Source organism: Macrobrachium rosenbergii, chromosome 2 (assembly GCF_040412425.1).
Source record: "Macrobrachium rosenbergii isolate ZJJX-2024 chromosome 2, ASM4041242v1, whole genome shotgun sequence".
NCBI classification, from domain to species: domain Eukaryota; kingdom Metazoa; phylum Arthropoda; class Malacostraca; order Decapoda; family Palaemonidae; genus Macrobrachium; species Macrobrachium rosenbergii.
In genome coordinates, this window is record NC_089742.1 from 55,314,048 (window position 1) to 55,325,259 (window position 11,212).

At 34.5% G+C, this 11,212-nt stretch overlaps 1 protein-coding gene across 3 annotated transcripts in view; it reads right to left on the reverse strand.

Moving 5' to 3' along the window:
- Positions 1-11,212, reverse strand: part of LOC136847208 (ATPase family AAA domain-containing protein 2-like) — a 92,518-nt gene extending 81,306 nt beyond the window's left edge. For 2 of the 3 annotated variants that reach the window (XM_067118669.1, XM_067118649.1), the window contains exon 1: positions 10,926-11,212. The gene's annotated coding sequence lies outside the window, so the exon portion shown is untranslated. The remainder of the gene's footprint in view (positions 1-10,925) is intronic. The other variant, XM_067118659.1, reaches the window with a different exon arrangement.

The window sequence follows — 11,212 nt, forward strand, 5'->3', positions numbered from 1 at the left end:
TGCAAGTATGTTTACGTACTATCTACACACACATACTAGTCATTAACATTTTCATTGGAATACGGTAGGAGAGCATGGACTACTACTTGGGTTGACTGAAGACTTTGAAAATACATCATAAACAATAGTTTAGAAGAAAACAGCAAAGTTTTATAGCAAATATGTACTGTTTACTGTATATTTTTGTACCAACAGGTACAAACAACACCTGAAAAATCTAAATGGTTTAGATTCTCATATATCACACCTTGGAAACTTAAGAGAATACTAATTCAGCGATGTCTAAGAAACAACATGGTGATGTCTAAGAAACAACTTTGACCGACAATTTATTCATGGGGGACACAAGCTGCAATAAAATGATACAAACATACTAAGACATTTAATGCTAAACACAGAACTTCAACAATATTATCATCAAAGACTAAATAAAAAAAAATATATAGCCTCAAATGACAAGTTACTAGATTTAAATATACCCTGAACCCAAAGACTTGATACCATGACTATACTTTCTTGATTCTGACTGCTAGTAGTGTACATATGAACTTGAATAGCATTTCCAACAGTATCTACATATTCCCGTGAAAGAAATTTTTCTCCCTTGGAGCACACACTTTTCTGTTTCTAAATAACAGACACTGAAGTATATTACTAGTTCAAAACACCAATGTTTTACAGCAGGTAAGATTTTATATCTTCTTCCTTCAAGTCCTTATAAATAATAACTTTCATTATTTCTTAGCAGAATTCTAATATTATACGGAAACTGTGTGAGAAAATAAACTGATTTTTTCCAAATTTCTCTACTTTCTCCAACTGTTCTACCACTGCAGAACAGCATCACCTTTTAGAATGAATTCCAGTTGTTATGACAACACTGCACCCAAGAAATATGCTACATCCCATAAGCACTATTAACACAACATGAAACCCTGTGAGATGGGTACCATGCAGTTTTAGTTTTATCAGTAACTTCCCACCAGAGTATTAAATTAAGATAAACACGCTCTAGTACACTGCATAACACAACTAAAAAAGCACATTTCAGCATTTAAATAAAATGACAAAACCTCACACCCCTACTAAAAAAAAAAAAGTACAATAAAAATTTCCGTAGGATTATTTCAACAATTCTGTGAAAGAAAAATTATGCAAACCACTACCAAGCTTCACCCAAATATCCTCACTGAGTAGGGTAGTGTTTTCCATGAAATAACCTGGTCTCAAAATTAAAAATATGAAATGCAAATATTTTTTTTTAGTGAAGCAAAACCTCCAAATTGCTTTTCTGTATTTATACCCTTCAACTCTCACCAATAAAGGATTCTAACCACTATCACTGAGAATTCAAATATTCAACAGTGTGTTCTAATTTTGAGAAAATTACCAACAAAATGTTAGTGACAAACACAAACATTAAAATAACCACAGCATATGCTTTAAATTTGTTTTATCACAAACCCATTACTTTACTATAACCTAACAGTGCCTCCAGCTCAATTTCCAAACTTGCGCCCATAGAAGTTTCCTATTTGTTGGCTGTACATCCAGGTTTTCAAGTAGCCACCATGGCAGTAAGTGTTTTTCCATGCCTGGCTTGCCTTTCATAATATTCAACTGTTCAATAAAATGCAATTATCTCTAACTCAATTATTTCAAATGAACCATTTCGCAATATACAATATGTATACTGTATATGAATTATGCTGATCACAGCTTTTTTATTTTTTCAACATTTTTAAGTCCTGTGAGTCTCTCCTGTAGCAGTTCCTGACACTTTGTTATTTAATGTTTCTCTTAAGTTTTTCATTTAAATGCTTGACAGCACCTCATAGATATTGTTTGCTTGCTTGTGAATTAAAATTTGTACTAATATGCAAGATTTGAAAAACGATAAGAAACTATAGACTAGGTTCAAGTGTTCCTTAACTATAAACTGCAACCCAACATGAAAAATGGTATTGATAGTTTTGATAATGTGACTGCCACAACAATGTTTTATAGGTTCCCCAGCAAGCAGTGTCATACTTTCTGCAGTGACTGCAGGGGCCAAGTTTGAGCTCTCATGTAATGAATGTAAATATTTGGTCTCAAACTTAGTTCTTTTTTTTTTGTGCAGGAGTAAGCATTGCTATAAGTTTTTCAATGCATTTGGTCATCAGCTTGTGGACCCTCCGGGACCACCTCAGCATCATTTCATTAGGCCTCACTGAGACCATCCCTTCCTAGTAATTTTTCATCCCAGTCCAACTAAATTATAAACTTTTTTGACTAAACATCCTAAAGAAGAAAGACCCAGTTATTAGAAGGATCTCAAACACGCTCTCTTAATCAGATTTCGATAGCCAGGGAACAGCTGATATTATGGAACATCACTTATTTCCAGCTCCTTTAGTAGAAATAAATGATGGAAATTGCAACCTACAGCTAACAATAGATAAAGGTTTGAAAAATTGATCGTTAAAAAGTTTTCTTTGCCTACAAATTGTAAATTTATTCTCTAGTAATTACCACAATAAAAAGTATTTGTTTTCCTAAATAAAAATAAATCATTTTACCTCAATTCCATAAAAATAATTAAATTCACACATGTTGTGATTGCACTTTTCCAATATTTCCATCAAAATTACAAACTGTAATAAAGCCATGCAAAACCATATTGTCTGACACACTGACAGGCAGATATTAAAAGAAGCCACTGACAAAATGTAAAAATAAAAAAACCAAACTACAGCTGCAAAAATCATTGATACTAACCTAAAGATAAAAAACAACTGATCTAGGACTTGTGGCATCTTTAAAAGTGACATTCACACTACGAGTTCTGCGACGTACTCTTGACAATTGGTCATCGCTATCCCAAAACAACTGTAAATAGTTAATCAAAATAAAAAAAGAAACTGCAAATAGCTAAAATGCAGTTATCTGTGACACAACCTCTATAAGAATAAGTTCATCACCAGTAGCCTGCCTTCTTTTTCTCAGTCCCTCAAAATATATATATATTATATATATTATACATATATAAATACACACACACCAAAGGATTATGTTTGTATATAAAAGCCTCAAATCTAACTAAAGTACCATCTTATACTATGTTGACTAAGCTGTAATTCCAAATATGAAAAAATACCTGCAGCTCTGAAATACAGTAAATAATTTTTTAAAATTTTATTTTAGTATACATAACACCCCCTCCTTACATGTTTGTTTTACAATTTTCAATCCAATCTTCAATTCCTAATTTTGCAACTCAACCACATCATAAACAGAAAAGGTTAAATACTACACTCTAGCAGTTTCCCTAACTTCTCATCACTAAACTTTACTGCAGTATTTTTACTGAACTTCTTTATCTTAGAGAGGTAAGATGTTATTCCTGACTGACAGTTATTTAGGGTTGAAGTGGGAGAGCGAACAGAAAATGCTATACCCTACGCCTCTGGGGAGCATTGACAGAAAACTATACACAAAATTACTGTACAATTTGTATGTTGATGCTGGCTGTTCCCCAGACCATTGTCCCTTCTACCTGTTACAAACAGACTAAAAAAAGAATCAGTATAAAAGTTTCATGGCATCTAAACCACTAACTTATTTATAAAGCCTAAGGACAGAAATTTGAAGACTAATTCAACAGTTACTTTCAACCAATTGGGATTGCACACTCCTGTTGGAAAACAGCTTTAAAAACAGATGCACATCAAACTGCTACTTTGATTCCCTTGTACATGTCATAAATAAATAATTGGCCACACATTTATATAAATAAATAAATAAATAAAATAAGCAATTAAAATAAATAACTTTAAAACTAAATTAGTAAAATAAATTAATCCTGAAATAAGTACTAAGGTATGTTTAAATAAATAAATTAAAATAACAGCTTAAATAAAAATAAAAAGAATAAAATACTAGAACACATAATCAATTCAATAAAAATAAACAAAAAATTGTTAAAATAAATAAATTAAACCAATTTACTGATAAACATACAAGTCAAGAAAGTACTGTCACTGCACAGCCAACATAAATGATACTAACTGTACTAAATAAATAAAAGAAGATATTTAATAAATTTAATATAACACTTTGGATAGCTAAAATAACTAAAACTACTTATAAAGTAAATATTTTCCAAATGCTATCAAGCAATACATAGAAAAATAAATAAATAAAAACAAACTCCAATACCTAAAAGTTCAGGTAATAAAAATAAAACAAACAAACTTTTTACTCTAAAAATAAATTTCCATTTTTTCTTTTCAGTAGAATTTAAATAAATGAATAATTGCAAAGAAAAAATAACAATAAATTATTGTATAAAAATAAATAAAAATAAAAGATGAATAAAAATAATTATCTGTTACTAAAAAATAAATTTGTTTACCTATTACATTATCTGCCTTATGTTCACACATGTAATAAACACAATTATTTTGCATCTCAGAATATAAGCCTGACACAAATGCCCATTCATTAAATGAAGAAAAAAAATCCATAAACAAAATAAAAAGTCCTCAAGATACATAAAAATAACCATAATAAAATTAAATAAATGAATAAATAAAACTAAAACACTAATTTACAACTGGAGAAAATAAATATATAAATGGACTCAAAATAATTAAAAATAAATGGCCTGCAAGTAATCCAGTGATGGAGCTAAATTAAATAGAAAAATAAATAAATAAAAAAAGACAGATGGATGCAAATTCAGTGTTCAGCATTCACATTTCTATAGTGACATAAGGCAAACCAAATAAAGAAACAAAATTTTTAATAAATAAAAATGGCAAATAAATAGGTAAAATTATTGTGGGTAGGTCTATCCTAAATAGTAAAAAATAAATAAATATTTACACTTCCATTATGAATAAATCTCCAAATAAAGCAAAATAAATAAATAAATAAATAAAATAAGCGTAAAGCAGTGAATAAAAATAAAGTTGAATAAAATTAATGCTGAATAAAAATATCAAACAGAAGGCATACAGCATGAAACAGGACTACAGATACATGAAAACAATTAACCAGATACAAATCTGCAGCATTCACTTAAACCCATAAAAAAACATCACATTCACACTGCAAGATTTAGAAGAACATCCCTTTGACTTGACCTGCAACTCTCATACTCACTGCTTGACGAGGCTTGGTACGTTTAACCCCAAAGCAATCATACCCAATACCAGGAATTTGAAAACCTACACCTTAACAGAGTGAGCTCCAAAAGAAGCATCTCTTTCCTAGAATAACTACTTACAGAAAATACACAGAAAGAGGCACCATCAAGTAAAAGAGCATTAAAAAAAAAAAAAAAAAAAAAAAAAAAAAAAAAGTTAATACACCATAAACATCTTTGTCACAAACTCCTCCGAAGACCATAAATTTCTCAAAGCCTAAAAATCTAAAAAAATCAATGATCTAGGATGCTCAAAAAGCTTGATCACCCAACAAAATAAACAAATAAAAGATCATTTAAATCTGACCAAACCTGTTTTCTCATAATTAACCACTAGGAACATTCATCACAGTTTACCAAATTCCTGTTACAAACAGCTGGGGTTTGGTCACATATCTGACTGTTGGAATTGATTGGTTAAGCAATCAAGTTTCTAATATTTATCAATTGATAAATAAAAATTCTTGACCTTCCTTCTATAAACTAGACCAGAATCTTTGCAAATAACAGTAATAAAAAAGGCACACATGACAATTCCACTTGACAAGATATAATTTCAAAGGTAAACTTTAATGCAAGAAAAAATGTCTCCCCAGCCCAACTCCTCCTTTGGGACCTTAGTGTAGGCCTATTGTAAATAATCCAACAAAACGCTGGGTTGTGTAGCTACTGTATCAGTTTATACTCTGAAATATAAAAAACATAAACCATAACTTTAAATGGTGTGTGTTGATAATTAAACAAATAAGATAAATGAGCCTAAAATACCTAGAGAAGATAAGGGGGAATGTCAGGAATTTATTGGTGGTTTGGGAGCACCGAACCTGAACCACAAACTTTTTTGTGTAAAGCCTGCTCCCAGTATCTAATTCCAGAAAAGTTTCCTCTGACTTTGGAAAGCTGTGCAGGCTAAACCTTGAAATATTTCTGAAGCTGTAAGCTAAAACACACACCATTAGCTTCATCAACACCAGTAACTAACAAACACGTGTGAGTTCTTATACAGCTACCATAAGATTAAAGTGATAAGTTCTTAAAAAGGATTATCCTACCAAAACACAGAAAAACAAAATCATAAAAAAATTAGCTTTCAGCGCAGTGTAAATACCAGGCTACTATAGAACTTGGTAAACTTGAGTAACTGATCCACTTGTCATGTTCATTTTTATTTTTAGCCTTATCTTTTTATAAATTTCATAAGGCTTAAATCTATGAAACAAAATAAATAAATCTCCACTAAATAAATAAAAATAAATAAATAAAGAAAATTGGAAAAAGGGTAACATCAGTAATATATAGAGGAAAAGTAAGGCACTTATGTGAACTGTGTGGATTGTAAGTTTGGGAGAAATTATTGTAGGTTGTTATGAAACATGCAAACAACCACTGTCCGTTTCGTTTTAGAATATGGAGGCTGATGAAAAAGGCAATCTTTACTATTGGACTACTACACATTGAACAAAAATTTTAAATGAAAAACCATTTTAGTATACCTGCAGGTCCTGATAAATATCAGATGATACGTAGAACAATCACAGTAGATAGATATTAAACAATCATACAGACCAGGAGACTCAATAACCAAGTAATGGTCATACAGTATACCAAGACAAAGATCTAACTTGGACAGTGGCAGGCATGTCAGATTTTTGTCAAATAGTAAATGCTAAGTACCTAACTAAGAACACAGCAATGACCACTTTATTCTTTTTATCATAGTAATGCAGGATGCTACTGGGGTCTGTTGAAATGAAAGGTCTCTGAAGGCTACTGTATAAATGTACCCTTGATTCAACAGCAAACCAAAACCCTGTTTCTGGTGACAAGAAAAAGAGCAAGGGGTGAAGGTTCTGCCTGGATAGGAAAAATATGGGCATTTTTGGGAGAAGTGTATTTGGGATGAATGAATGACGTAAAATTAAGGCTAAAATGCCAAGCACAGGAGCAATTCTGGCATTCAGAGCTTTAAAAGAGAAGAGTACCTATGTAACAGAAAATTCAAGCCAAGAAAGAAATCAACTGATCAATGAAAATTTATATCAAAACCAGTTTTCTTTAAAAGCAACATCAGATTATCAATTATCAATCACTGACTATGTAATACGGTAATTCTTCTCTTGATTAAAAGAGGTGCTGATTATGAAATACTTCATTGTTTCATCCCTTTAACATGTGTTAAGGTACACACTAAGGCCTCTCCCCAACCTACACTTTATGCTAAATAGGCTACCCATGGATGATGCATGCATCCAATAAAAAGCCTCACTAAAATCATGCTTGTCTTCCTATCAAAATGACCGGAAGTATGGCCTTCCAATTGAAATTGAGAATCTATCACAGCTGGCTGGCCTCTATTTCTTAAATAGGGATCACCATCTGGGTTAAAGAATATATAGTCAAGAAATAATGTTACCCCCCCACAGCCTCTCTAGCTGCCCTATAGAGCCTCCACAGCATCCTAGGTTAGGTTTGAGTACAAATAGTTAAGTAAATAAGTATCCTGATTTAAATAAATAACTTATGATGGTTAGGTGGGGAGGAGGTGAGAAATTGTCACTAAAACTAAATCAGGTCAATAAAAAACTGCCTGAATGAAATAAATAATTAAATAAATAACTGACCTCAGTATTTTCATGTTTTACATTTTTGATGGTTACTGTTATAAGCACAAACTACAGTACATGTTTTTGCAAATAATGAGTGTGATTTATACATTGACCACTTTTCTGACAGGTACAATGCGCTAGTTTTTGGTTTTTCCCTGTGCCTAGCCTACTCATGAAAACCAGTTTCCTTCTGGGGATGCCAATTATTGTTGGATTTAGGGGGATGAAGAAAAACATGAAATCAAGTGGTCTGGCTAAATAAAATTGATAAGAAGTGTATAAAACATAATGGGGTAATTCTACAGAAGAGATCCATGGGGCACCATGTTTTGTACCTGCCCCTCAAGGATGAACTTGAAAAAAATATTATATAAACTATTATATATATTGTTCGGTCAAAAGAGTTAATAACAATAGGCTATTTCTGTGCAGAGCTATTCTGTAGAATTACCCATAATGTAACAAGGGTAATTCTACGGGCTCTGCAAAGAGATAATAAAACTTTTTGAATGAACATACAAAACAGTTTAAATAATTTGAGAAATAATAATTACGAAGAAAATTGACAAGAAAGTAGGCACCTCCTGTGGATGCTCTTGAAATTTTCTAGAGTCTTGGTTTATGTTAAAACCGTGATGGGACTGGGGCTCTGATTGGATTTCGTTCGTGTGAGTGCATTGTGGGTCACCATGGATTACGTATCAGGATCATCTCTTGGAACTGTGGGTCCATGATAAAATACTGAATTGTGATTGGTTGTTTTGTTATGTTATAGCAATTCTGTAGGATTTGGAAATCAGGCATCCCTTCAAAAATCTGACTCCAGTTTGCAGCAGCTGTGTCCTCCAAACTCCTGGGTTATTTTGGATATATTGCTAAATTCCACACCATATTTTGCCCTCCTCACACAGATACTCTTGTTTTCCTTCAGGAACCTGCTTTATCTAATACTTTGCAATGTGCCATGAGTACTTCTTTAAGTTGTGGGGGCAGAGATGTTATTCACTGATGAGGCAGAGATGGCATTCATTGATGAAATCTTTGGTAGATCTAAGCCGGCTGTCCGCGGTGAGCTAGGCTATGGCAGTTGATGTTTTTCTATAGAACTTTACCTGCTGAACAAGAATTTTAAGAAATATTTTGGCGGTCAACTGTAATTAAGCTGTAAATTACCTTAGAACTGTAGCCGACGGTAAAGGGGACCCGCTGGAAATCGGGATTTTGGGTGTGGTAAAACCCTTTCAAAAATAGCTAACATTAAGGGGGACCCGTTGGGAATTCGGGGTTTTTGGTGGGGTAAATAACTTGGGAAAAGTTTGGGTACCTTATTGCTGTACTTCCAATTATACATGTCGTTTGGAACACGAAAAACAAGCGTAAAAAGGAGAGCGAATAAATGGATAGCGGGAGCCGTTCTAAAGGCACTTTTCATTCACTACTAGTACTGCTGTTTCTAAGCCTTAACACGCATGCGCTCAGCTTCCGGTTCACCAATCAGCATGCGGTTTTCTGTGTAAGCGAGCTGCGAGACTGGCAATTGGCGTTTTCTATGTTATTTTACTTGCTGAACAAGAATTTAAAGTAATTACCTCTTGCCAGAGCATACGAGCTTGCCAGAAAACTTTAAAAATGCAGATAAGGTGTGCAGCGCCATTCTGCCATGGCGACCTACAGAGGCCACCAAAGTTGAAAGCGGAAATGGTAATGTTTTGCTTCCCATTTAAGAAAACTTCAAATAGTGTACAGTGCAGCTAGACTGTGGCAACTGACTTTTTCTATGTTAATTTACTTGCTTTTAAGAGTTTAAGGTAATATTTTGCGGTCGGCTGCTGCTAAACGTAATTTATCCTTGAGCTGTGTGCGGCCACTGGTACAGGCGTTGCAGTTTTCAAGGGTCAGTACATTTAGTCCCAGCCGACCGTAAGTATTATTTTAAATTCTTGTTCAGCAGGTAAATAGCATAGGAAATGTCAGTGCCATAGGGTAGCTCACTGCGGACAGCCGGCTTAGAATTACCAAATCTTTTAACTGAACAATACAGAAAATGGTGTAAATAATGCAGCACTGATGAGATTTCAGAAATCTACTCTTAAACGGGTTTTAGACTAAGTTCATCCCAGAGAGGTTAGCATTAAACATGGCCTATCTCAACCATACTGCATCATGTTAGTCAAAAATATTCATTAATGAACAGTATCTGAGCACAGCTCTTCCTTAGAAACAACTGTAAGACAGAAAACAATGTTTCATGTAACCCAGGCTATTGGGATAATAGAAATATTTCCCAACTAGCACATCCTGCCTTTACCATTCTACTTTTTAACTTAAACTACTTTTTTTTTTATAGAGAGAACCATAACCTTGCAAAGCCCCACCTCTGTGTATGGTGCTAACCTACCATAGGCTTGACTACAAAAATTTTCCTTCATCTCTAAAAATACCCCACCATTGAGAATCTTCAAATTCCCTACTACTGGCAATCTCCCCTTTCCACTTTCGAATTTACCCAGCATTAGCCACGGGCCCAGCCTAGTCTCTTAACATCGTCCCTACTTGCTCAGGTTAGGCCTATGGTCCTCAACATTGCTTTTGTATCCAGCGTATGGGCTTTAAAATTACTTCCCTTCGCTGCCCATTACGTTAGTATACATCATTAGATTGCTTTTCGTTTAGGAAAATGAAAAAGGGAAACTGCTATTCGTGGGTTACATGACCGATCCTTTGCTATCGGCCTCGTAGCCATTGTTGAATAAACCGAAGGTAATACTAAAAGACTCTAAGCTTTACGGACCTATTTCCGTTAGACTTCAAAATGACGGTTAGGGTTCCCTTCACTTATTATTCTACCGGTACCGAAGGGTTACGCATGCCTACCAGGCATTGGTCTACGGGTTAGGCCTATGGCTACCCGCACATCTGCAGCAAGCCAGAGCTACCGGTAGCATTTCAAATTTCGCAGTGGGGCCCACGGGGTCTACAGACGCCACAACCCTCATGCTACGAAATCCAAAAGCACGGCTCACGAGTCCTGGCTTCGCAAAAGCGACTCGTCAGCGGGCGATCACGTAAGGATAGAGGAGAGCTGGGTACGAATTTCAAGACAAAGAGTTCTGTTCTGTTGGGCCTACCTCGTCTTCTGGTTCCTGCAGAGCCCCTCTCGTGCTCCGACGCGATTCCCTCGACGGCAACGAGCTTTTCCTTCCACTGTCCGCTACAGGATTCCCTCTGGTAGATACCATAATAATTTAGTGGGCACTACTATTCATTGATATCAGTCTCGGCACGGTAATCACTACAGACAGTCCCCACCAACAACAAACACAACAACACACTCACTGCTGCCACCTCCAGACTACTGGTTCACTCCTCCCCGGCCGGACAACTGCGGGAAACAATATAGTGCTCGTCAAAGGGC